The sequence below is a fragment of the Eschrichtius robustus genome, chromosome X (assembly GCF_028021215.1).
Source record: "Eschrichtius robustus isolate mEscRob2 chromosome X, mEscRob2.pri, whole genome shotgun sequence".
In the NCBI taxonomy this organism is placed as follows: Eukaryota; Metazoa; Chordata; class Mammalia; order Artiodactyla; family Eschrichtiidae; genus Eschrichtius; species Eschrichtius robustus.
Genome location: NC_090845.1, coordinates 21,530,623 through 21,558,127, shown reverse-complemented (window position 1 = coordinate 21,558,127; position 27,505 = coordinate 21,530,623). Strand labels below are relative to the sequence as shown.

Below are 27,505 nucleotides of genomic sequence, written 5' to 3'. Positions count from 1 at the left end.
TGCACCCTCTCGCCACAGGAAACACTCTTTCTAAGCAGTTTTCAAAGTCCCAAGAAAGATCGCAGAGTTCCTAACGAGCAGTTTATGGCTTGAAAACACTTGGCAGGCGAAACAATAACAAAGTCAATGCCACCTCGCCCTTTCCGTGCGGTTATGTAATCAAAGGGCAAACTGCTGTCTCAGGCAGAGCTGGGAGAGGGCTGGGCAGACAGCTCTGCACATCCAGCCGCCCTCCATGCTTTGGAGGCTGGGGGAGGGAGCACCCTTCCAGCTGTCAGGAGGCTTTGACACGGGCGCGTCTGGGCCTCCCTCTCTGTCCCATCACCAGGAACTAGGACGGCCCCTATGACCCATTAATGTGGATTTTAAAAGGGGCCCATTCCCTCCTCTGGGAGCACACAGCCCCATGCTGGGGACCGCAGTTTGGCGAGGGGGGCTTGGCCTGGATTTCAGCCCCGCTTTGGGGCCCTCGGCCAGGCCTCTGAGGGCAGAGCAGACCTCTACAGTTCACATGGGGACGCGGTCGAGACTGGAAACTGTCCCACCCCAGGTCAGAGCTATCGTTTACTCTATCTCACTTCTCTTTAAGTTCCAGATCCTGAAAGATTATTCCTTCTGCTTCAGAGGACAGCTCCTTACTCTGGCCACAACTTGCTTTCTTTATAAATTACCTGGAAGTTCCTGCCTGTCCATTTCAGTTAGTTTATTTACCTGATCATTTGGCCTGCTGTATCAGTATCTCCCCACAAGACTATATCACTCTTTCCGCCCCAAGTGGCATCACTTTGTGGCAAGGTATTTGGAGAGGCAATTGTCCTTTTTTATTTTCTTTTTAAGGTTAAACGAACAACAAGCTTAAAGGCAGGGGAATGGTCAAATCTGCACAAGTGTGAGGAGAGAAATTTGCATAAGAAGCCCAGGTGCCTCCTGGGAGGAAAGTCACCGAGATGCCAGTGCAGATTCCCTTCCCAAAGCTGTGGTAGAGACCAGCTGACTCTAAGGAAGGGCCACGGGCAGGGGAAAGGAGACAGGGGAAGTGGGGTTGACCCTGCACTGGAGAGAGGTGGAAAGCAAGCAGGGCCTGGGTCCAGGATACAGCAGACCCCAGACGTGTGCTAACTTGGTTCTCCTGACAGCAAACCACCACCCCCTCAGGAAAGTGTTGTGTAAGCAAACTGGCAAGTTGCCCTCGCAGCAGCTGGCTCCAGGGTCCCGACCTCAGATGTGATGTGGGGATTCAGGAAGCCACTGCTGGAACCACTGGCTTCAGAGGCACACCAGACCTGTTGTAAGATGCACCCGCAAAACATAAGCTTCCCACCATGCCTCCTTCCCCACTTAGAAGAGGTCTGAATTTGTCTCATGTGACCTCATCTGGCTGGTGGAACTGAAATTACTCAGCTGCCAGGGAGTCTGGGAAATGTAGTTTTAGATTTGTAGACTCTGCTATATGTAAAAGCACACTGAAAGGAGGTTGAAATGGATGCTGAGTAATCATTTCCCCCACGGTTCCTCCATTTGAAAACCTTCAATGGCTCTCCATGTGGATAGCACTGTCGAAGGAAAGCAGGACCTGAGCCCAGGATACAGCAGACTCCAGCAATGATTTCCAAACTGTAGACTACAGACCCTGGGGAGGAGACTAGGAGACATTACAAGATGTTTCTGAACCTCCTTATACTGCAGTCATCCTGTGGACTGGAAGGGAAACAAACAAAAAAAAACCACACTGTGACTTCCACATATGTGTCCACCTATTTTTCAAACATGGAGGGAATTATGATTCAAAAAATACAAATCACTTAACAACCTTCCTTACAAACATGTTTCTCACCCGCAGACCCCACTCCTCTGCCTAGAATGAGAATTCTGTCTCCGTCCTGTCTTGCCAATTCATATTCATCATCTGAGACTCAGCCCAGGCTACCACCTCCCCTGATCGGGGAGGTGATTCTCTCTGACTTCCTCAGGCTGGGGTAGATGGTCCTCATCAGTTCTCTCGTAATATCCTGATAATAATAAAATTAAAGTGAAATTTGATTAGTTTACTTTGTGCCAGGCTCCATGAGGTATGTACTCTTATTATCTCATTTTACAGATGAGGACACTGGGGCACAGAGAGGTTGCATAACCTGCCCAAGGTCACTTATTAGTCAGTGACAGCTGTGACTGTCACAGGCAGCAGTCTGTCTTCAGAATCTATGCTCTTGGCCAATACTCTCACTTCCTCTCATCTATCTGTTGTTACACTGCCCACCCTGCTATATTTATCTATCTATCCATCCATCTATAGCTGAATCTGTACATCTGTCTCCTCCACAAATAAGCAATGTCTTTCTATGATGTTTAAAATGGGGAAAAAAGTTAAAAGTATTTCCTCTCTTCCTAACACATTGCAAATTCCAGGACCAGGGTCCAAATTCCTTGATCCACCTTTCTCTCATCGTCTACTGTCTGTTAACACAGGGACTATTTTCTCCTTCAGCAGAGAATACCAGACTAAATTACAGAGCAGGGTACAAAATTACTATCCTCAGCTCCCTTCTTTGCCTGTTTTCTCCAAAATAGATTCTTTCCGTTGGTTGTATAAATACAAGACAGAACCCACCACTGCTTCGAAATCATGTGGGAAAGTGTATCATCAACTCTGAGCTCTGTTGGAGCTGACCTTCTGGCCAGGGTCCACCAAGCACTCCTTGAGAAAGGATGGGGTTCCTAGGCACTCCAGCCCATGCATCAGCATTCTCGTGCAAACATTTAGGAGGGTGAAATTGAGGAAAGCATGACATTTCCCTGGGAATCAGGAGGCGTTTCCATATCTGCACTCTTGCCTTCACTGTTTACTACCCTTTCTGTCTAACACGGATGACACTTGGCTCGTGTTCCCTGTGCCTCAGTACCTAGGTAGCTCTGCTTACACCTGCCAACAACCCCACCAGGTAAGCTAGCTGGTTGTTCCCTCTACTGGGGATCAGCCACATGTCTTTCACACCCTGGAAGCACCAACTTATTCCAGACTCGTCTCCCTTCTGGCTTTGCTCAAACTCCTTTCTCTTCCCTTTGTCGGATATTTGCTCAGCCCATTGGTTTTGGCTCATAAACCAGGTATTTCCTTTTCCCTCTTGAAGGTAACTTATAAAAGACACTTTGTTTAATCATCTTTCAAGTATGCTCTCTGGGCCTCTGTTTGGGAAAGTCCCCCCTGCCTGCAGAGTGCCCTTCTAAAGGCTCGCATCCTCTGCAGGAAACAGGGAACAATTCAGATGGATCAGGCATGATGGCTTTGCAAATTTCCCTTGTGTAATTTACACATCTGAGACCATCGTTTCTTCCGGTGAGCACACTATTACACGAAGGCACATCATCAGCAGGAGAGACAGGAAAACACATAAATATGCTTAAGGAGTGACTCTGGTAACTCATTATTGTTTTAAGACATCTTAATTCCCATTCAGGCTAAATGACCTGGTATACCCACAGCCATCTTAGAGAATGTCAGTTCGATCTAAGAGAGTGCGATGTTTGTCAAAATAGTATTGCACAAACCCTCTAAAGAAAGCCAAAAAAAAGTTGGAGTGAATTACAAAAATATTATGGAGTCAATGAGACCTGGCATTTAATCTTCAGCTAATGTTGACCCCAAGCAGTATACCCACAAAAGCCAAAGAGAATCCGAGTGTACAGCATGGGTTCCCAGCCTTGGCTGCAATTTGGAATCATCTGGGTATTTAAAAAAAATCTCCATGTCCAGGCCATACGCCAAGCCAATTAAATCAGAATCTCTGGGGGTGGGTCCCAGGCATCATTATATTTTAAAGCCCTCCAGGGATTCCAATATGCAGCCAAGTTCGAGATCCACTAGTATAGAACGTCTGGCCCTCGCTCACAACCACTTAGGCCCTCCTTACACGCACTGTGAGGCGTGTAGGGCGGGGAAGATGGCACCACATACCTGGTCATGCCACTCACCCATGCCAGCTTAACTCGCCAGCTGCCCACTCAGCTCCTGAAGCTACCCAAAACGCGGAAACTCAAGGTCGAGGTGACGCTCAGGTGACGATTAAGATTACTAGATATCAAAGCATTGAAAGCGGGACAGCCAAGGCACAAACAGAATAGAGAGACACAAGTGCACGTTAAGCAGTAATCTGTCACATCTTTACTGGCTCTGCTCCAAAGGGGGGTGTTGGATTTGCCAATTTGATGTCCTGCCACCTGATGTTCAACTGAAAAAGGAAAAAAGATACGGAGGGTAGAAGGGGGCTTCTGAAGTGCTGGTCATGTTCTGTTTCTTCAGCTGGATGCTGGTTACACAGGGGTGCTGTTTCTGAAACATGGCCACTTGTACACTTAACGATATGGACACTTTTATATATGTACATTGTGCTTTAGTAAAAAGTTTTACAAAGAGAGAAACCCTATCCTGGTCAGTGAAAAAAGGTCATAGACGCTGTCAAAAATAGAAAGCCCACTAGCCTGTTTATAGCACTGAGTTTGATAATAGCCCCATATTAGAAACCATTCAAATCACAGGGACCTGGTTGGACAAATTAAGGTTCAGCCATACAATGGGATACTACGTAGCTATTAAATTTTATGTGGTAGAAGACTATGTCATGACATGGAAAAGTGCTCGCAGTCTATTTTAAAGTTAAAAAAAGAAGGTGGATTATAAAACATTGTTATACATGTGTTAGATATTATTATGCATTTTTCTATGCACACTGGTCTTGAGATAAATAAATATGTTAGGCATATCTGAGATACAAACAGAAAGAAAGACAGGGTGCAGATAGGACCTGGACTCAAGTCCCAACCCAGCTTACCTACTAATAATTGTTCGCCTTTGGCCAACTTGCTCAACTTCGTGAAAAGAGCTTTATTGAGATATAATTCACATACCATACAATTCATCCATTTAAAGTGTACAAGTTAATGTCTTTTAGTATATTCAAAGAGTTGTACAACGACTACCACAAACTGATGTTAGAACATTTTTATCGCCCTGTAGCCATTTGCAGTCAGTCTCCACTCCTGCCAACCCTCCCAGCCCTTTGCAACCAGCAATCTACTTTCTGTCTCCATACAGTTGCCTGTTCTGGACATTTCATCTAAATACAATCATAAGATGTATGTTGTTTGTGCGTCTGGCTTCTTTCCATTAGCATAGTGTTTTCAAGGGTCATCCACGTTATAGCATTTATCAGAACATCATTCCTTTTATTGCTAAATAATATCCCATTTTATGAATATATCATATTTTGCTTATCCATTCTTCAAATGGTGGACATTTGGGTTGTTTCTACTTTTTGGCTATTATGAATAATGCTGCTGTAAACATTCACATAGAAGTTTTTGTGTGGATGCATGTTTTAATTTCTCTTGGGTATATATCTAGGAGTGGAATTTCTGGGTGTGATATAATACAAAAATATATTTAGTCTTTGCCCACAGTTCCTGGCAGAGCTCCTAAAACCCTTGGAATTTCCTGAGTGATAGGATTTTTTTTTTTTTTTTTGCTATGCACAACCAGCCCCTTTCAATCACACCTGAGTGTATGCTAATGAGGTGACTTAGGGTGGGACCCCCCCACCACACCAGATAGCTCTAGGATAGGGCCAATCACCAGAAAGACCAAGTGATCAGAGGGTAGAACTCTCAGCCCCACCCACCAACCCCTCTGGGAAAGGGAGGTGGTGCTGGAGATGGAACTCTATAAAAACGCTTGAACGATGAGATTCGGAGAGTTTCCAGGCTGGTGAACACATGGACTTGCTGGGACGGTGGTGTGCCTGGAGAAGGCATGGAAGCTCTATGCTCCCTCCCTTCTCCATACCTTGCCCTGTGTATCTCTTCCATCTGGCTGTTCCTGAGTTGTATCCTTTATAATAAAGCCATAAATGTAAGTAAAGTATTTCCCTGAAGTCTGTGAGCCATTCTAGCAAACTATTGAACTTAAGGAGGGGTCGTGGGGACCTACAATTTATAGCCAGAAGTACGGGTGGCCCAGGACATTGAACTGGCATCGGGGGCAGTCTTGTGGGACTGAACCCTTAAATCTGTGGAATCTGTCACTAACTCCAGGTAGTTAGTGTCAGAATTAAATTGAATTGCTGGACATCCAATTGGTGTCCGGAGAATTGGAGAATTGGTTGACTGGTGTCAGAGTATGATCCCGACTAGGTCATATGGTAACTCTGTGTTTAACATTTTGGGGAACTGCCAAACTGCTTTCCAAAGCAGCTGTCCCATTTTACATTTCCTCCAGCAATTTCTCCATATCCTCGCCAACACTTGCTATTGTGTGTCTTTTTTACTATAGCCATCCTAGCAGATGTAAAGTGATATCTATCTCATTGTGGTTTTGATTTGCTTTTCTCTAATAACTAATGATGTTGAGCATCTTTTCATATGTTTATTAGCCATTTGTATATATTCTATGGAGAAATGTCTAATCAGATCCCTTGCCCATTTTTAAATTGGGTTAACTTTTTATTATTGAATGGTAGTTCTTTATATATTCTGGAATCAAGTCCCTTATCAGACACATAATTTGTAAATATTTTCACCCATTCTGTGGGTTGTCTTTTCACTTTCTTGATGGTGCCCTTTAAAGCCCAAAAGTTTTAAATTTTGATGAAATCCAATTTATCAAATTTTTTTCTTTAGTCACTTGTTTTTTGGTGTCATATTTAAGGAGGCTTTCAAGATCCACATCTTTTAATCTTCTTATTCTTGGTGCCAAGCACAGAGCCTGGCATATAGCAGGCACACAATATTTGCAAACTGGGATGACGTATCTTTATCTGAACTTGGGAATTTATTGAGTACTGTATCGTTTATCTATTACTGTGTAAAAAATGACCTCAATTTAGCAGTTTAAAACCACAAACATTTTATTTGGCTCATGAGCCAATGGGTTAGTTGGGCAGTCCTTCTGATCTGGACTGGCTCACGTGTCTGTGTTCAGCTTATAGTTTGGCAGCTGGTTGAATGATCTAGAATGGCCTCACTCACATGTCTGGTGGTTGGTACACTGTCAGATGGGATGCCTTGGTTCTCTGTGTAGCCTGTCACCCACTAGCAGGCTAGCTCATGGTCGTGTTAGAGTTCCAATTCCAAGCCCCAATACCTAAGCGCTTTTCAAGTCTCTGCTTATATCACATTTGTTCATGTCCTATTGACCAAAGCAATTCACATAGCCAAGCCTAGATTTGAGAGATGGAGAAATAGACTCCAGCTTTTAGGAGAAGAGAAGGATTTGTGGTCATTTTTGTAATTTACCACAAGTACCTCGATGCTTCTACACTGTTAGGCTTTTATGGAGGATGTAAAAGAAGACCCTCTCCTTCTTTCAAGTTTACAAGTCACTGTGGGCATTCATTCATTCAACAAATGTTTACTGAGCATCTACTATGTGTCAGGCACAGTTCTGGGCTCTTGAGGTATCTTAATAAGCAGAACAGACTAAGATCCTTCCCCCTTCCCCATGGAATTTACCTTCTAGTGGAAATTGCAACAGGAAAGATTTCAAATAGAGTCCAAACAAACTGTTCGGGTGGTGGTGAAAATTTCTTTGACCGTACCTATATACAATGAAGATTAAATCCAAGACTTAGCCCCTGCGGGCAGGAGGGAAGATAGAAACACCCTTAAGAACACAGAGCAAAAGGGTAGAAGATTGCAAGAGATCCCAGAAAAGAAAAGCAGGCTCCTATGGAAAATCGAAATTTGTTCTTGTATTTTCAAAGTGGGTTCGTATCAATCAGGGTTCAACCAGAGACATATAAATGATAGGAGACATGTGTTAAGAGATTTAGGGAATTCCCTAGTGGTCCAGTGGTTAGGACTCTAATTGCATGAAGAGTTACTTTATGCGATTGTGGGGCTGGCTAGGCAAGTCTGCAATCCATAGGGCCTGCCATCAGGAAGAGCAGGCTGGAATTCCCGGGCACGAGCTAAAGCTGCAGTCTGTAGGCAGAATTCTTTCTTCTCCTGGGAAACCCCAGGTCTGCTCTTACGGCCTTTCACCTGACTGAATCAGGGTTACCCAAACTATCTAAAATAATCTCCCTTACTTAAAGTTCACTGATTGTGGACTTTAATCACATCTACAAAACACCTTCACACAGCACCTAGATTAGCATTTAATTGAATAACTGGAGACTGTAGCCTAGCCCAGCTGACACGTAAAACTGAACATCACATGAATTGATCGCACAATTCTGTCAATTTACTAAAGCCCACTGTATACGTTAAATGGGTAAATTATATAGTATGCGAAATATATCTTAATAAAGCTGTAAAAAAATAAGTAGGTTAATTCTATGCTTTGGGAGATCTAGTTTCAAAAAATAAATGTGGGCTTAAAAAAAAAAGTCTTACTATGAATGTGTTTGACTCAGTCTGGAAGGCAGAACAGAAGCTGTAATCCACGAGCAACGTAGCCCAATTCACCCTGAGCCCGGCACTGTTCTATCCTCTCAGCTAGGAGTTGGAGCAATTTCTCTATGGCTTCCTTACTACCTGCGTGCCACAGACCAATTAATGTTTACACTCCCCAGCCAGTTATCAGAGGAGACAGACGCTGGGAGAGCCGGAAGAGCAGAGCCCAGAGGATCCTCGGGCCCCTGGGCTGGTTATGGGATGTAGGATCCGGCGCCACTTAATAGGATTGAGCGTCACCTCCAATTAGCTCTCTGTATTCTCTGCACTCAAGTGGCTCTAGCCTGTGGGCAGCTGTTAGAGCCCAGCTACAGACAAATAAGTAGGTGGTGCATTAAAAAAAAAAACAGTGGGGTGAGGGCTAGACATGTTCCAGGGGTCTGGAGCAGAGTGAGGAAGCCCACGGGAAAGGAAAGATGAAAACACCATGGATGGAACTGGGGCGGGACGGAGAGCTCACGTCAGAACTGGGAACAAACAAAGGGCTAGAGGAGGGGAGAGGCTGCACTGACTGGAACAGGGTGTCCTGGAGAGGTGGGTGCAGGGCAGGGAGGCTCTTGAAGAACAGGCGGAGGAATGTGGAACAGATGCAAGCAAACCAGTGGCGCCCAAAGTAGGGGTGCACCTCTCAAGGGGTGGTCAAGATGATCCACTGCAGCAGGGGAAGGAAAGATGCTAACTTCGACTGGATTTATTTTTGATCCAAAGAATAAGAAAATAAACTCAACTAGTAGGTAATATATGGATTCATGCCACCACTCTCCCCCTGTATGGAGGTCAGACAGTCACAAGACAAGAATCCTCAAATGATTTTGAAGACAGAGTAGGAATTCCTCAGTTGAAAGGCATGTTGAAGAATCCCACAAAGGAAACCCTGCTTGGAAATAATATTAATAAGGCAAGAAGAATCAAACAACCAGAAAATGAGTTCTCCTTCTCACAATGCAATAAATGATGCATTTCTCCACTTTCTAGAACCTTCTTTGTCCACCTCGGTTGAAGTCAAAACAATGATCATCTAGTCAGATCTGAAAAGAGGTTGTTCAAAGAACTCAAAATTATCCAGGTACCTATTAAAAATATGGATATAAAGCTGGCCCAAGGTATAGCCCATGACTTAATATACTGGTTAATGAAAGGATATCATTTATAAATAAACAAGTATGAATATAATGGGGGTGCATACTAAGGAAGGTATACGGGCAAAAAAAAATGGGAGTTCATTGCTGTAAGCAATGTGAAGGGCTATTTTCAGACAATATTGTATAGTATATGGGCTGTTCTAGGTTGGGTTCCTCTAGAAGCAGACCTGGAGATGAGGATTTGATGCGAGTAGTTGAAATGAGAGAGAGACTCAAGAAGCACTAGGAGGGAGGTGGGGGTGTGTCAGCGAGCAGGTCATCACTGTGGGCAACTGAGGCAACTGGAAATTGGTGTAGAACCTGCTTTAGACTCGTCCCACCCTAGGGGGAAGGAAGACGGAGTAGTTATATACCAGCTTCTGCCATCAATGGTTGAGAGCCACTCGTGGGGCATTTACTGCCCATTCTGCCTGTGCTTGGGCAAGCCCAAGGAAGCCCTCAGAATGACAGTCACGGGGGCTTGGAGGAGGACGCCACTAGCATGCATGGGAACGGTGAAGGCCAAGAGATACGGGTGGAGCACCACAATGTCTGCTCCCTAGGCTTCTTTACGGTTTGACTTTTTACAATAAGCAGCATTTACTCTCTGTCTCATCGTTCTTTGTTTTTCAACTTTTCACTTGTCAAACTCTGGGTGGGGCAATGAGCCCAGGCGTGGGAGTCCTGAAGGCCTCGGAAATAGCATCTTACCAAAGGCCAAGAAGCAGCACACGGTCCTCCCAGCCCATTTTAAAGGAGCTCCCGGGATGTTGGGCTCTACAGAGGAAGGCGATTTTTGGTAAAACACTGCCGAGAACTCTAATATGTAGTGCTGCAACAGAAAATACTGAAAGGAAGGGTTAGGGCTGGGTGTTTTCGGGGAGATTCCAGAAGGTTCAGAAAGTTCAATTCAGCTAAGAACTAAGCGAAGACACTCAGTGTAGCCCTAGTTCAGAAGTCCAGCTGAATGAATGCAGGTCTGCCCTAGAGGATCAGGCCATTTATGAGTTGCCATGGGCCAGCCCAGAGAGGTCTGGACAGCAAAGGAGACATTCTGAGGGGCTCCAGCAGCCGAGGAGAGGGTGGACTTTGCCCATCAGCTGCCTACACTAAGGCCATCCTGTTTACCAAGCAGAGCCTTCTACGCGCTGTGCTTGAAGCAGAGATAAGCAAGATCGACTCTATTTGGCCACCACGTTGGTGCAAGTAGAACTTCAGGCCCCATCTAGAAAGGAGGGGCTGCCATTTGGGAATGAAGTGCTTAAAGGAAGATCCAGAGCAGCGTGGAGAGGCAGCCAGAGCCATCGCTCCTACCCTTAGCTGCCCAGGGGGGCCCATCCTATGGGCAGGAGGAATAGGCAGCTAAATACAGAAGAGACACGAGGCATCCTCACTGGTTCGTCCTCCGTGACAACAGGTTTTATTGGGAGCAGAGAAGAGACAGCTAAAGTCTATTCCTCCCAGCACTGAAGGAGTCAGAACAGAAAGAGAGGCAGAAAGGGGACTTAGGAGGGAGCCAAAGATACATCGTCATTTCATGATTTTTTTAAGCTGTTCTATCATTACAATGACTACAGGTTATGCCACAGAGGGCTCATGTTAAAACACTCCTCTTGTTAGTATATTAACACAGGGGAATTGTGGGGGGCGGGAGGGGTGCATCGAGCAAGTTGATACCTTGAGAACCGAAGGGAAGAGCTACAAGATACTGCGATAGAGACAGTCAATAGGAAGAAGCAGGAGTGGGTGATGTGAAGGCAAAAAGCTGGGAATGAATGATAGCTCTTGTGTGCAGGATGCCGGCCACGTTTCCGAGGTTATTCACATTGATCCTCACTGCAACCCTAAAGGGAATTAACAGATGAGGAAATGGAGCCAGAGACAGGTTAGGTGACTAGCTGTGTTAATTCACTGGGTCCTCCAAGAAGCAGATGCCAAGATGGGATTAGAAGTGCAAGAACCATATGGGGCTATATGTATTATGTATAGCTGATTCACTTTGTTATAAAGCAGAAACTAACATACCATTGTAAAGCAATTATACTCCAATAAAGATGTTAAAAAAAAAAAAGAAGTGCAAGAACCGTATGGGGGGAACTGCCAGGGAAAGGCTCAGAGGAGGGGGGCAGGAGAAGGCAGAGCGCACCTTCAGGTGGCAATGCCAGCCTGGACCCTGTGGAGGAGACTTAGAAGGGCCTCTAGGAAAGTCTCAGCCAGGCCAACGAGGAGTCCTCCAGCCAAGGTGGACCGTTGGAGGAGTCCCGTATGTCCCTGGGATGGCCTGCACTAGTACTCTGACTGCGCTTACTCATTGGCTGGGAGCAGCCCATGGGAAACGCAGCCTAGGTGCAAATGCAGTGGTGAATCCAGAGGGGCAGAAGCTGGGCCCTCAGTTATGCTCCCGAAGCAGGAGGTCAGAGGGGCACCCTTTCATGGCTGCCATGATAACCTAAAATCACATGACCAGCCAATAGTGGGAGGATTTGAGCTGAGATCTTTCTGACTGTAAATCCCCCTTTCTTGGTCACTGCATTGTATACATATGCATATATCTTGGGCATGAACTAAGTGGCATCAGAGGACTGAATGTAACCGAACAGGACCCTACAGGGCCTTCCCAGAACAGAAATCCCCCCATGTCCTCCTCCTACCTTTTGCCTGTAGAAAAACTTTTGTCAAAGAATAAATTTAAGCAGAGAAGTGAGAAAATGCAGAAAGAAAGGAAAACAGTCAAGCAAGACAAAATAATAACAGTTTAGCCATTAAACAAAGTCAAGGACCTTATTTCCTCCTCAAGGGCTATAGATAATATTCTGAGCCACGTCCTTTGAGCTGTTTTGCAGATACTGAAACTCACACCAGTTGGAAGAAGTTAACTGTATGCTGCCCACAAGCATAGACCAGTTGGAACCAGAAGGTTGATGATGTTGACTCCTGATTACTTCACCACCAAGCAATCAGAGGAGTGTCCACAAGCTGATCACATACCCGACAACCCCCCTCCCTCACCCTGTCTTTATAAACATTTCCCTGAAAGCCTTCAGGGAGTTTGGGTCTTTTAGGCATTTGCTACCTGGACTCCTTGCTTGGCACCCTGCAATAAACACTGCACTTTATTCAACACAACCCAGTGTCAGTAGATTGGCTTTACTGCGCATGGGCAAGTGGACCCAACTCTGGTTCAGTAACATGAAGACAAACTTGAGACATCCCACACCGACTCCTGCAGCACAAATTTCTAAAATCGCAATCTAGCTGGGCAACATGCGTTTTTATGAAGAGATCAGAAAGATGAAAGATTTTCAATCCTATTAAAATTGTTTTTTAGATTGTCATCCATTCCTCCCCATTCTCCACAGGAACACACAGATCCACAAATATTTACTGAGCACTCACCATGTGTCAGAGTCTGCATTTGGTACTGGGTACACATACATGGAATTTACGGTATGGTGGGAGAGGCGAGCATTAACAAGTAATGAAGAAAAATTATGGATAAGTTTATAAGGGAAAGTTCAAGGTGCCTTGAGAGAGAAAGCAGGGGAGATCTAATGGAAATTGGGGCCTGAGGGGTGACAAAATGTCTGAAGCAATGAATGCCCCAGGGAGGAATGGCATTGGTGTTAGGAGACGTAGGATCTAGCCCAAAGCATGTGTTGTTGGCTCCTTTGAGCATGAGAAGAGCTGAAAGCCAGGTCCCCACACTTAACTTCCTTTCAATAAGCCCAGTTTGTATCTTCCAAGGAGCTTACATATCGTTTTTAAGAGAGGGTGTTATTCAGGATTGGCTCAAGATGGCGGAGTAGAAGGACCTGCGCTCACTCCCTTTTGCGAGAGCACTGGAATCACAACTAACTGCTGAACAATCATCAACAGGAAGACACTGGAACTCACCAGAAAAGATACCCCACATCCAAAGACAAAGGAGAAGCCGCAGTGAGATGGGAGGAGGGGCGCAATCACAATAAAATCAAATCCCATAACTGCTGGGTGGGTGACTCACAAACTGGAGAACACTTATACCACAGAAGTCCACCCACTGGAGTGAAGGTTCTGAGCCCCACGTCAGGCTTCCCAACCTGGGGGTCCGGCAACGGGAGGAAGAATTCCTAGAGAATCAGACTTTGAAGGCTAGTGAGATTTGATCGCAGGACTTCGACAGGACTGGGGGAAACAGAGACTCTACTCTTGGAGGGCACACACAAAGTAGTGTGTGCATCAGGAAGCAGGGGAAGGAGCAGTGACCCCAGGGGAGACTGAACCAGACCTACCTGCTAGTGTTGGAGGGTCTCCTGCAGAGGCGGGGGGTGGCTGTGGCTCACCGTGAGGACAAGGACACTGGCAGCAGAAGTTCCGGGAAGTACTCCTTGGCGTGAGCTCTCCCAGCGTCTGCCATTAGCCCCACCAAAGAGCCAGGTAGGCTCCAGTGCTGGGTCGCCTGAGGCCAAACAACCAACAGGGAGGGAACCCAGCCCCACCCATCAGCAGAAAAGTGGATTAAAGTTTTACTGAGCTCTGCCCACCAGAGCAACACCCAGCTCTACCCACCACCAGTCCCTCCCATCAGGAAGCTTGCACAAGCCTCTTAGATAGCTTCATCCACCGGAGGGCAGACAGCAGAAGCAAGGAGAACTACAATTCGGCAGCCTGTGGAAGGAAAGCTACATTCACAGAAAGATAGACAAAATGAAAAGGCAGAGGACTTTGTACCAGATGAAGGAAGAAGATAAAACCCCAGAAAAACAACTAAATGAAGTGGAAATAGGCAACCTTCCAGAAAAAGAATTCAGAATAATGATAGTGAAGATGATCCAGGACCTTGGAAAAAGAATGGAGGCAAAGATAGAGAAGATAAAAAAAAAAAAAGATAGAGAAGATGCAAGAAATGTTTAACAAAGACCTAGAAGAATTAAAGAACAAACAACTAGAGATGAACAATACAATAACTGAAATGAAAACTACACTAGAAGGAATCAATAGCAGAATAACTGAGGCAGAAGAACGGATAAGTGACCTGGAAGACAGAATGGTGGAATTCACTGCCATAGAACAGAATAAAGGAAAAAGAATGAAAAGAAATGAAGACAGCCTAAGAGACATCAGGGACAACATTAAACACAACAACATTCACATTATAGGGGTCCCAGAAGGAGAAGAGAGAGAGAAAGGACCAGAGGAAATATTTGAAGAGATTATAGTCGAAAACTTCCCTAACATGGGAAAGGAAATAGCCACCCAAGTCCAGGAAGCGCAGAGAGTCCCAGTCAGGATAACCCAAGGAGAAACACGCTGAGACACATGGTAATCAAACTGACAAATATTAAAGACAAAGAAAAATTATTGAAAGCAACAAGGGAAAAACGACAAATAACATACAAGGGAACTCCCATAAGGTTAACAGCTGATTTCTCAGCAGAAACTCCACAAGCCAGAAGGTAGTGGCATGATATATTTAAAGTGATGAAAGGGAAGAACCTACAACCAAGATTACTCTACCCGGCAAGGATCTCACTCAGATTCGATGGAGAAATTAAAAGCTTTACAGACAAGCAAAAGCTAAGAGAATTCAGCACCACCAAACCAGCTCTACAACAAATGCTAAAGGAACTTCTCTAAGTGGGAAACACAAGAGAAGAAAAGGACCTACAAAAACAAACCCATAACAATTAAGAAAATGGTAACAGGAACATACATATCAATAATTACCTTAAACATGAATGGATTAAATGCTCCAACAAAAAGACACAGGCTTGCTGAATGGATACAAAAACAAGACCCATACATATGCTGTCTACAAGAGATCCACTTCAGACCTAGGGACACATACAGACTGAAAGTGAGGGGATGGAAAAAGATATTCCATGCAAATGGAAATCAAAAGAAAGCTGGAGTAGCAATTCTCATATCAGATAAAATAGACTTTAAAATAAAGAATGTTACAAGAGACAAGGAAGGACACTACATAATGATCAAGGGATCAATCCAAGAAGAAGATACAACAATTATAAATATATACGCACCCAACATAGGAGGACCTCAATACATAAGGCAAATACTAACAGCCATAAAAGGGGAAATCGACAGTAACAATAATAGTGGGGGACTTTAACATCTCACTTACACCAATGCACAGATCATCCAGACAGAAAATTAATAAGGAAACACAAGCTTTAAATGACACAATAGATCAGAAAGATTTAATTGATATTTATAGGATATTCCATCCAAAAACAGCAGATTACACTTTCTTCTCCAGTGCGCACGGAACGTTCTCTAGGATAGATCACATCTTGGGTCACAAATCAAGCCTCAGTAAATTTAAGAAAATTGAAATCATATCAAGCATCTTTCCTGACTGCAACGCTATGGGATTACAAATGAATTACAGGGGAAAAAACGTAAAGAACACAAACACATGGAGGCTAAACAATACGTTACTAAATAACCAAGAGATCACTGAAGAAATCAAAGAGGAAATCAAAAAATACCTAGAGACAAATGACAACGAAAACACGACAATCCAAAACCTATGGGATGCAGCAAAAGCAGTTCTAAGAGGGAAGTTTCTAGCAATATAAGCCTACCTCAAGAAACAAGAGAAATCTCAAATAAACAACCTAACCTTACACCTAAAGGAACTAGAGAAAGAAGAACAAACAAAACCCAAAGTTAGTAGAAGGAAAGAAATCATAAAGATCAGAGCAGAAATAAATGCAATAGAAACAAAGAAAACAATAGCAAAGATCAATAAAACTAAAAGCTGGTTTTTTGAGAAGATAAACAACATTGATAAACCTTTAGCTAGACTCATCAAGAAAAAGAGAGAGGGCTTCCCTGGTGGCGCAGTGGCTGAGAATCTGCCTGCCAATTCAGGGGACACGGGTTCGAGCCCTGGTCTGGGAAGATCCCACATGCCGCGGAGCAACTAGGCCTGTGAGCCACAACTACTGAGCCTGTGCGTCTGGAGCCTGTGCTCCACAACAAGAGGGGCCGCGACAGTGAAAGGCCCACGCACCGCGATGAAGAGTGGCCCCTGCTTGCCACAACTAGAGAAAGCCCTCGCATAGAAACGAAGACCCAACACAGCCCAAAAAATTAAATAAATAAATAAGTCAGGAGCTCTTTAAAAAAAAAAGAAAAAGAGGGAGAGGACTCAAATCAATAAAATTAGAAATGAAAAAGGAGAAGTTACAACAGACACCGCAGAAATACAAACAAAGCATCCTAAGAGACTACTACAAGCAACTCTATGCCAATAAAATGGACAACCTGGAAGAAATGGACAAATTCTTAGAAAGGTATAACCTTCCAAGACTGAACCAGGAAGAAATAGAAAATATGAACAGAACAATCACAAGTAATGAAATTGAAACTGTGATTAAAAATCTTTCAACAAACAAAAAGTCCAGGACCAGATGGCCTCACAGGTGAATTCTATCAAACATTTAGAGAAGAGCTAACACCCATCCCTCTCAAACTCTTCCAGAAAATTGCAGAGGAAGGAACACTCCCAAACTCATTCTATGAGGCCACCATCACCCTGATACCACAACCCAACAAAGATACCACAAAAAAAGAAAATTACAGACCAATATCACTGATGAATATAGATGCAAAAATCCTCAACAAAATACTAGCAAACAGAATCCAACAACACATTAAAAGGATCATACACCATGACCAAGTGGGATTTATCCCAGGGATGCAAGGATTCTTCAATATACGCAAATCAATCAATGTGATACACCATATTAACAAATTGAAGGATAAAAACCATATGATCATCTCAATAGATGCAGAAAAACCTTTTGACAAAATTCAACACCCATATATGACAAAAACTCTCCAGAAAGTGGGCATAGAGGGAACCTACCTCAACATAATAAAGGCCATATACAACAAACCCACAGCAAACATCATTCTCAATGGTGAAAAGCTGAAAGCATTTCCTGTAAGATCAGGAACAAGACAAGGATGTCCACTCTCGCCACTATTATTCAACATAGTTTTGGTAGTCCTAGCCATGGCAATCAGAGAAGAAAAAGAAATAAAAGGAATACAAGTTGGAAAAGAAGAAGTAAAACTGTCACTGTTTGCAGATGACATGATACTATACATAGAGAATCCTAAAGATGCCACCAGAAAACTACTAGAGCTAATCAATGAATTTGGTAAAGTTGCAGGATACAAAATTAATGCACAGAAATCTCTTGCATTCCTATACACTAACAATGAAAGATCAGAAAGAAAAATTAAGGAAACAATCCCATTCACCGCTGCAACAAAAAGAATAAAATACCTAGGAATAAACCTACCTAGGGAGACAAAAGACCTGTATGCAGAAAACTATAAGACACTGATGAAAGAAATCAAAGATGATACCAGCAGATGGAGAGATATACCATGTTCTTGGATTGGAAGAATCAATCTTGTGAAAATGACTATACTACCCAAATCAATCTACAGATTCAAGGCAATCCCTATCAAATTACCAGTGGCATTTTTTACAGAACTACAACAAAAAATCTTAAAGTTTGTATGGAGACACAAAAGACCCCGAATAGCCAAAGCAGTCTTGAGGGAAAAAAACGGAGCTGGAGGAATCAGACCCCCTGACTTCAGACTATACTACAAAGCTACAGTAATCAAGACAACATGGAACTGGCACAAAAACAGAAATATAGGTCAGTGGAATGGGATAGAAAGCCCAGATATAAACCCATGCACATATGGTCACCTTATCTTTGATAAAGGAGACAAGAGTATACAGTTGAGAAAAGGCAGCCTCTTCAATAAGTGGTGCTGGGAAAACTGGACAGCTACGTGTAAAAGAATGCAATTAGAACACTCCCTAACACCATACACAAAAATAAACTCAAAATGGATTAGAGACCTAAATGTAAGACTGGACACTATAAAACTCTTAGAGGAAAACATAGGAAGAACACTCTATGACATAAATCACAGCAAGATCTTTTTTGATCCACCTCCTAGAGTAATGGAAATAAAAACAAAAATAAACAAATGGGACCTAATGAAACTTAGAAGCTTTTGCAAAGCAAAGGAAACTACAAACAAGACAAAAAGACAACCCTCAGAATGGGAGAAAATATTTGCAAATGAATCAACAGACAAAGGATTAATCTCCAAAATATATAGACAGCTCATGCAGCTCAATATCAAAAAAACAAACAACCCAATCCAAAAATGGGCAGAAGACCTAAATAGACATTTCTCCAAAGAAGACATACAGATGGCCAAGAAGCACATGAAAAGCTGCTCAACATCACTAATTATTAGAGAAATGCAAATCAAAACTACAATGAGGTATCACCTCACACCAGTTAGAATGGGCATCATCAAAAAATCTACAAACAACAAATGCTGGAGACGGTGTGGAGAAAAGGGAGCCCTCTTGCACTGTTGGTGGGAATGTAAATTGATACAGCCACTATGGAGAACAGTATGGATGTTCCTTAAAAAACTGAAAATAGAACTACCATATGACCCAGCAATCCCACTCCTGGGCATATACCCAGAGAAAACCATAATTCAAAAAGACACATGCACCCCAATGTTCATTGCAGCACTATTTACAATAGCCAGGTTATGGAAGCAACCTAAATGCCCATCAACAGACGAATGGATAAAGAAGATGTGGTACATATATACAATGGAATATTACTCAGCCATATAAAGGAACGAAATTGGGTCATTTGTAGAGACGTGGATGGACCTAGAGACTGTCATACAGAGTGAAGTAAATCAGAAAGAGAAAAACAAATATCGTGTATTAACGCATGTATGTGGAACCTAGAAAAATGGTACAGATGAACCGGTTTGCAGGGCAGAAATATAGACACAGATGGAGAGAACAAACGTATGGCCTCCAAGGGGGGAAAGTGGCGGGGTGGGGGTGGGGGTGTGATTAATTGGGAGATTGGGATTGACATGTATACACTAATTGTATAAAATAGATAACTAATAAGAACCTGCTGTATAAAAACAAAATAAAATAAAATTCAAAAAAATAAAATAAATAAGAAAATTTTAAAAAAGAGGGTGTTACTTGACTGCTATGTTTATAGCATTTGAAAAATACTTTGCAGTCAATTTGAAAACATAAAAAAAATAAACACAGCACATGATTCTAAACTTATTTTTTCCCCTGGGAATATAGCAGAGTTAAGCTTCCTATCAGCTGGCTGTTCAGCTATCACAGTGTAATGATTAAAATCCACGTATTTTGTGTTGCCAGTTGGTAAAATGGCGGGGGTGCTCTCAGATTATATTGTTTAAAGGCTGTAAAGCTCCTCTATCTCCTGGCTACAAAAATGTTTGCCTTTTGGTTGACTGACTGATTTTGAGGCTTATTCAGCTTGGAAATCATTAAACAAAATTACAGCTCTTGGTTTAAGAGACCATCACCTAAAAACAACATGGTTCTTGCTACTGAATTCTCATCAGTTTCTCACTCCTATTAAAAATAATTCTTTTCCCATGTGGAAGCCTACAACACCAAGCTTTTCTTCAACAGGCTCCAAACACTTACCAATCATCACCTCGTTCATCCTCACCTCTTCCCTATTAAACAGAGACAAGTGCCATTACATCATGCTAGGCCAAAACCAGAAAGAGTGTGGTTCAGTGGGCGATCATAGGTCTTACAGGAGCAACAGGGCACTCGTTTCCCACTGAGGTATCAAGGTTGAATCAGAGGACAGTAGAGTATTAAAGCTAGAATTTTCCATAAAGATGGAGAGGCAGTGTTTAAGAGCCAGTGCTCTGGTGTTAGCCAGCGCTCTACTTGAATGGCAGCTCAGATTTTTCACTCCCTTGGGCAAGGCTCTGAACCCCTTTAGGCCCGGTGTCCCCATCCATAAAATGAAACTAATGAAAGTATCTGCTTCTTTGTGTGGATGTAAGGACTAAATGAGATGGCGCACACGCAGCACTTAGCACAGCGCTCAATAAATGGTAGCTTGTTATTAGGCGCAAGATCAATTCTCCAGGGATTTTAGAGATGAGGATACTGAAGGCAGAGGGGTGGCCCAAGGTGCCAGAGTCAGGTCGAAGTAGGGGAGAGATCGAAACCTCATTGTCTCAGTGACAAATTCGTGAAAGGAGCTTAGCGATGATATCCATGACAACCAAAAATGCCTCTTTTTTTTCTCTTAAATTTTTGTCCGCACTGTGCAGCATATGGGATCTTAGTTCCCCGAGCAGGGATCGAACCCGTGTCCCCTGCAGTGGAAGCTCAGAGTCTTAACCACTGGACCCTGCCGGCTGCTCGCGCCGGTGGATCCCGCGCCCTGGAGGGGGCAGGAGGCAGCGCGGCCCGAGGCTGCTGAGCCTCGGGTGCGTCCCTTCCAGGCTGGTGGCCGAGCTGCATGACGCCCTGGACTCCTGTGCCAAGCGACAGCGGCAGCTGGAGCGGAGCCTGCGAGTCTCCCGGCGGCTGCTGCGTGCCTGGGAACCAGCCGAGACCCCGGCTCCGGAGCCAACCCTAGGGCCAGAAACTAATGAAGAGGCCCCATCTGCAGCATGCACACCCAGCCCGCAGACCTCACGGAGCTGGAGCTTCTGACCCACGCACTGGAGAAGGATGTACGGGTGCGAAAAGGCATCTCAAAGGCTGGAGAAGGAGACAAGGGCAGGCCTCCAGCCTGAAGTCTGCGTCCATGGCCGCTTCCCCTGCCACCAGAGCCTCTGCCCCACCCCAGCACCTCACGCAGGGCTGGCAGCCGTGCATCAGAGACAAAACCCCCCAGGGGCATCCGCCAAACCAGGGTGCCTGCCAAGGACCTCCCTGAGCGCAGGCTTCTGTCAGTGGGGGATCAGGCCTGTATGGGGAAGGGGCCGGAGCCACCAAGCCTGAACCAGGCCGCAGGGACCAAGAAATAGTCCCGTTGGCTGCTCCTCAGGCCCCAGAAGCTTTTACACTCAAGGATAAGGGGTGGGTTTCCCAGACCCTCACTGGAGGAACTACTGTCTCTACCTGATCAGATCCCAGGCAGCAGCAGGAGTCTGGGCTTGGGGTGACAGGGATGGCAGGGCACTGAGCTGGATGTGGGCCAGGGGAGCCCCAGGATGCCACCCCATGAGGCCCAAGCCCGGAAGCTGGCAGAGTGGAACAGCTGGCTGTGAAGGTGCCACGTTTGATGCACTGGGGCCTGTCCTGTGCCCTATCCACTTATCTACCCGGCCCCAGGGCTCCACATGAGCTCTCGAAGGCCTGGGCTCTGCTTTCTCTTCTCCCTGCCAGGTGGGACCTGCACTGGGCCGGCTCCTGGGGTCACCCTGGAAGCCCTGCCTGAGGGGTGGGTGAGCCTCATCCCTCACTGGGCTCTGAGTAGGGAGTGGGGCCTGCAGCCCCCAGAGTGACACAGAGCTGCCCTGGGCACCGGCTTCTCCGACAGGATCCTGCTGCAGCTGCCCGAGGCTTCCCGGAATTCCCGGCGAGGCTGAGCCTCGAGGCTGGGGTGGGGGAGGGGAGACCGGGGAGGGTGGAGATGACAATAATAGTAGCAGCTTCTAGAGGTGCTGTAGGGCTTAAACGAGGCGGTGCCTTTCGGGCGCTTGTGCTGTGCCTGGTACAGAGTCAGCATCCAGAGCTCTCACCACACATCTTGGTTACCGGTCCCTGCTGGCTCCTCTCCCCTTTTTCCTTGAATTCTCTCCTAGCATTTCCCAGAGTGGGTCAGCTCTGTCACCCTTTTCACGGACAGTGTCCCCTCGGTTCCCCAGGACCCCCAAAGGCCCCTCCTGACATTCAGCAGAGCCAGACAGCGCAGGCTGGGGCTGCTACCCTGGCCCTTGCCTACTTCTCGTGGCCCAGCCCAGCTGGCTGGGGTCACCACGCTGCTCTCTGGTTTGCGGGCTGCGCATGTGTGCATCCCAGCCTGTGGGCCCAGCTCAGCTCTGCACAGACCAGTGATTCTGTGGATGCTGCTACCACCGCCAAAACCCAGTCCCTGCAGAAAACGCAGACAACTTCAAGCTGGCCCGGCTCTAGGCTCAGCGCCGCCGAGGTGGAGGCAGAGTTGCGGCACCTGCAGGAGGCCTGCTTGCTGCTAAGACTTCGAATGGGGAAGAGCTCACGGCAGAGCCCAAGGACCGGATGCAGGAGTACCGCTGCCTGCTCACCCCGGAGGGGCTGCAGGCCAGCGCGGGGCAGCGTCTCCGCCGGCTGCGGGAGCGGTGCACAGTACCCAGGAGCTGCAGACCCCGGCGGCCCTCGGGCTGCGGGGGGCCAAGCTGCACCGGCAGATCCACCTGGAAAGGTCCTGATGGCCGAACTCCTCCCCCTGGTGAGCAAGCAGGAGCCGCTGGGGCCACGCTGGCTCGTGCTGTGCCGGGCTGAACACAGCCTGCTCTGTGAGGGAGGCCAGCACTTCCTCCCCTCCTACGAGAAGATAAGCCTGCTGACTGAGCCCTTCCCGTGGCCAGGCCCACCCCCAGTCCCCCAGGACCTGCAGCAAAGGCAGGCTGCCTCAGCCCCCTAGCCTGACTGCTGGGGAGAGCCGCGCTTCCCTAGGAGGCATTAAATGAATGGGCAATGAGGGGATTTTCACTGGAGCGGTGAGCCGGGGGCCCAGAGATGCCTGTACCCCCTCAGGAAACCAGGTTTCCAAGGGGCGGGGACTGCCCCCTGGCTCTTCCTGAGGAGCTTCGGGCCTTTCTCATGGCTGCTAAACCTGCTGGTCAGGGCTCAGCTTGCCTTGGCCTTCCACAGGCTCAGGAGACGTGAGGCTGGTGGGGCCTTTTCTTAGCTACCTCTGTTTTCTCTTGCTGTACACTTAAAAGCCACCTCTGTGACATTAAAACCACTTTAGAAAGTATATATATTTAAATCATTAAAAAAAAAAACCAAACCATTGGACTCACCAGGGGAGTCCAAAAAAAGCTTTTTAATTTTTTAACAATGTCTTTTTTTAATAAATTTTACCATTTCTTTTTTTTAAATTTTTTTAAAAATTTATTTATTTATTTATTTTTGGCTGTGTTGGGTCTTTGTTGCTGCGCACGGGCTTTCTCTAGTTGCGGCGAGTGGGGGCAGTGCGCTGGCTTCTCTTGTTGCAGAGCACGGGCTCTAGGCACGCAGGCTTCAGTAATTGTAGCGTGTGGGCTCAGTAGTTGCGGCTCACGGGATCTAGAGAACAGGCTCAGTAGTTGTGGCACACGGGCTTAGTTGCTCCGTGGCATGTGGAATCTTCCCGGACCAGGGCTCAAACCCGTGTCCCCTGCATTGGCAGGCGGATTCTTAACCATCGCGCCACCAGGGAAGCCCAACAATGTCTTTTTAATTCAACACTCTTGACAGACTGCAGCAGACCCGTCCCCTCCCCCTCCTCACCCTCTATAATGGCCTGAGAGTCAGAAGACCTTGCACAAGTCATATCGTCTTGTTAGGCCTCCATTCCTCCTTTTGAAAATGAGGGGTTGGCCTGACTCAAACTGACTCAATCAGTAAGGGAATGTCATCGTCCATTACATATTAAAGACTGTTATAAGATGTTTAAATCCAAATTTGTTGAATTTTTAAAATAATGATAAAGTGATTTGGTTGCACGGACTCAGAGCTGAATGGTGCCTCCAGGATCATAAGCACCGAGGCAGGGAGCTTTCTCTGGAACAGTCCTATGGGACATTTGGGTGCTTTGCCTGCTTCTCCAGCTGTGTAGCCGCCAAGCCTGGCTCTCTGGCCCTCCCCAAGACTCCAAAAGCTATTTAAAATTTTGAATAAACTCCTTAAACTAACTAGAGTAGATTCTGATGTTGGCAACTAAGAACTCTGATGGATTCAGAATAGGATACGTTTAAAATTAACCCAATAATGTTGCCACAAGTCCCAAAATGTTCAGAATCAATGTCTCAGAATATTTTTTTCAAAGTAAAAGTAACTCTTTCAAATCGTAGCAAAATAAGAATGCTTTTGGTTCTACCACATGTGCATTTACCCCCAAGAATGCCGACAATCTCCAAACTGAAGAACGGCCATAGGCGAACAATCTGTTGAAAAACAGAGTCCTACTTTGCAGTGGGATTTTGCAAATACATTTCTTCTACAGTATGTGTAAGAGCCTCATTAGAAGATGCCTAGCACTGACCTATAAGGTGAACCTCAAAGTCAGACCTTTTCCTTTACTAGCACCACCATCTCTTACTGTGAACTTCGTAATCGTGAAGCTGAAACACCATGGACTATATACTCACTGTAATCAGAAATCTCCAGAAGCCCTAACGCAGTGCTTTATGCTCTGCACTGGCATTATGAAACTATTTATGGTTATCAGAAATCTCCCTAGAAGGATAAGGGAATAGAAATGTCACTGAAAACAAAAATGTCACAGGCATGAATATTATAACAGATTAACTGACAAAGCTGCCCACTTCCCTCCATTATGTAATGGACAAAGGGAACTATTATACAATTACTCTACTCTTGTTTTATGTCAAGGGGGAAAACTGATGGTGCCATGAATTTCAGATTTATTGGAATTTGGATAAATTTTCTCTCTGGTGAAGTTTCAACTTACTTTGTCAAGAACTATTTAGACACTCATAATTTCAACCATACATTAATATTTTGTTCTTACACTGAGGCTGCTTTTTAAAAAATCTGTACTTCAAAACCCCAAAGAGTCTACCAAAAAACACCTGTTAGAACTAATAAATTCAGCAAAGTTGCAGGATACAAAATGAACACACAAAAATTAGCTGCACTACTCACACAAGAGCCATGAGGTGGAAGCAACCCAAATATCCAATGACAAATGAAAGGATAAACAAAATAAAGTATACACATACAATGGAATATTATTCAACCTTAAAAAGGAAGGGCTTCCCTGGTGGCGCAGTGATTAAGAATCTGCCTGCCAATGCAGGGGACATGGGTTCGAGCCCCGGTCCGGGAAGATCCCACATGCCACGGAGCAACTAAGCCCGTGCACCACAACTACTGAGCCTGCACTCTAGAGCCCGTGAGCCACAACTACTGAGCCTGCGTGCCACAACAACTGACCCCGCGTGCCTAGAGCCCATGCTCCCCAACAAGAGGTCACCGCAATGAGAAGTCCGTGCACCGCAACGAAGAGTAGCCCCAGCTCACCGCAAATAAAGAAAGCCCGCACACAGCAACGAAGACCCAATGCAGCCAAAAATAGATAAATAAAATAAATAAATTTATTTTTAAAAAAAGGGGAAGGAAATCCTGTCACATGTTACAACATGGATGAACCCTGTGGTTACTATGAGGTAATTATGGTAAGTGAGATAAGCCAGTCACAAAAAGACTTTATGATTCCACTTACATGAAGTACCTAGAGTAGTCAAACTCATAGAAACAGAAAGTAGAATGGTGGTTACCAGAAGCTGGAGGGAAGGAGAGTTGTTTTTTGATGGGTATAGTGTTTCAGTTTGTGTCCATCAACAGATGAATGGATAAAGAAGATGTGGCACATATATACAATGGAATATTACTCAGCCATAAAAAGAAACGAAATGGAGTTATTTGTAGTGAGGTGGATGGACCTAGAGTCTGTCATACAGAGTGAAGTAAGTCAGAAAGAGAAAAACAAATACCGTATGCTAACACATATATATGGAATCTAAGAAAAAAAAAAAAGGTCATGAAGAACCTAGGGGCAAGACAGGAATAAAGACACAGACCTACTAGAGAATGGACTTGAGGATATGGGGAGGGGGAAGGGTAAGCTGGGACAAAGTGAGAGAGTGGCATGGACATATATACACTACCAAACGTAAAACAGATAGCTAGTGGGAAGCAGCCGCATAGCACAGGGAGATCAGCTCGGTGCTTTGTGACCACCTAGAGGGGTGGGATAGGGAGGGTGGGTGGGAGGGAGACGCAAGAGGGAAGAGATATGGGAACATACGTATATGTATAACTGATTCACTTTGTTATAAAGCAGAAACTAACACACCATTGTAAAGCAATTATACTCCAATAAAGATGTTAAAAAAAAAAGTTCTGGAGAACTTGACTCATAACAATGTGAATACATTTAAAACTAGTGAACTGCACACTTAAAAATGGTTAAGATGGTAAATTTTATGTTTCCAAACCATATGTCTTACCATAATAAAAAAGACCAAAAAAATCTGTGCTTCAAAAAAACATAAAGGTGTGTTTCAAATCCAGAGACTTCTACCGTAAGAATGTATCCCATTAGCATTTGAGAATGCAAAGATATTTCCATATTGTATTTTCTTGCCCTACATTTACTCTGTAACTGAGGTATCAGACTTTGCTTTCCAGTTCAAGTGATCCCTCCCTCCCGCCCCCACCCCACCCCCGGAATTGTTCAGAACGCAACGCTGAAGCCCTTACCTGCCCAGACTAGTAGAAGTCCATCTATTCCTACTCTCTTGCCATCCCCTTGTATGGTAAGAATCCCTTGTGATTTTTAGTGTCCAGCCTGAAAATTCCTGCCACTCTTTGTGGGAGTCAGAACCCTCTTGACATTAAAGAACACTACAATCACCACCAGTTGGCAATCAGGCAACCAGGCCGGGAGAACACTGCAGCTGATGCCAGGGCTCTTTGGACCCATCCACATGGCCACTGTACCAGGCCAAGCCTGTCCCCAGGAGGACTGCACTGGGACAAGTTCATTGGTGCCCCATACTCTAGACCTTGGAATACCACTTCTGATACAAAGCTACAGCCAGCCCACTGCTCCAGTCTCAGCTACCTGCAGATAGTAACTGCACTGCATTGCCGGTCCCTACCTCCAGTGTGTGGTCTGCATTGCCTCGGTTCACTGCAACAGACTTCATCTCTGAATCTTAGGGAGAAGGCTTGGTGCTGACAGTGCCATCCCTTCCAGAAGGCCCTTGGCCTTCTCATGCTAATTTTCCCATCCCTCTGCCAGCACCCTTCAAACTCTGTATATCATGAGTTTGCTGAAGGAGAA

At 45.2% G+C, this 27,505-nt stretch overlaps 1 pseudogene; it reads left to right on the top strand.

The window, feature by feature from the left end:
* The first annotated feature begins 20,838 nt into the window (after positions 1-20,838).
* LOC137756245 (tubulin epsilon and delta complex protein 2-like) lies at positions 20,839-23,071 on the top strand (annotated as a pseudogene).
* The last annotated feature ends 4,434 nt before the right edge of the window (positions 23,072-27,505 follow it).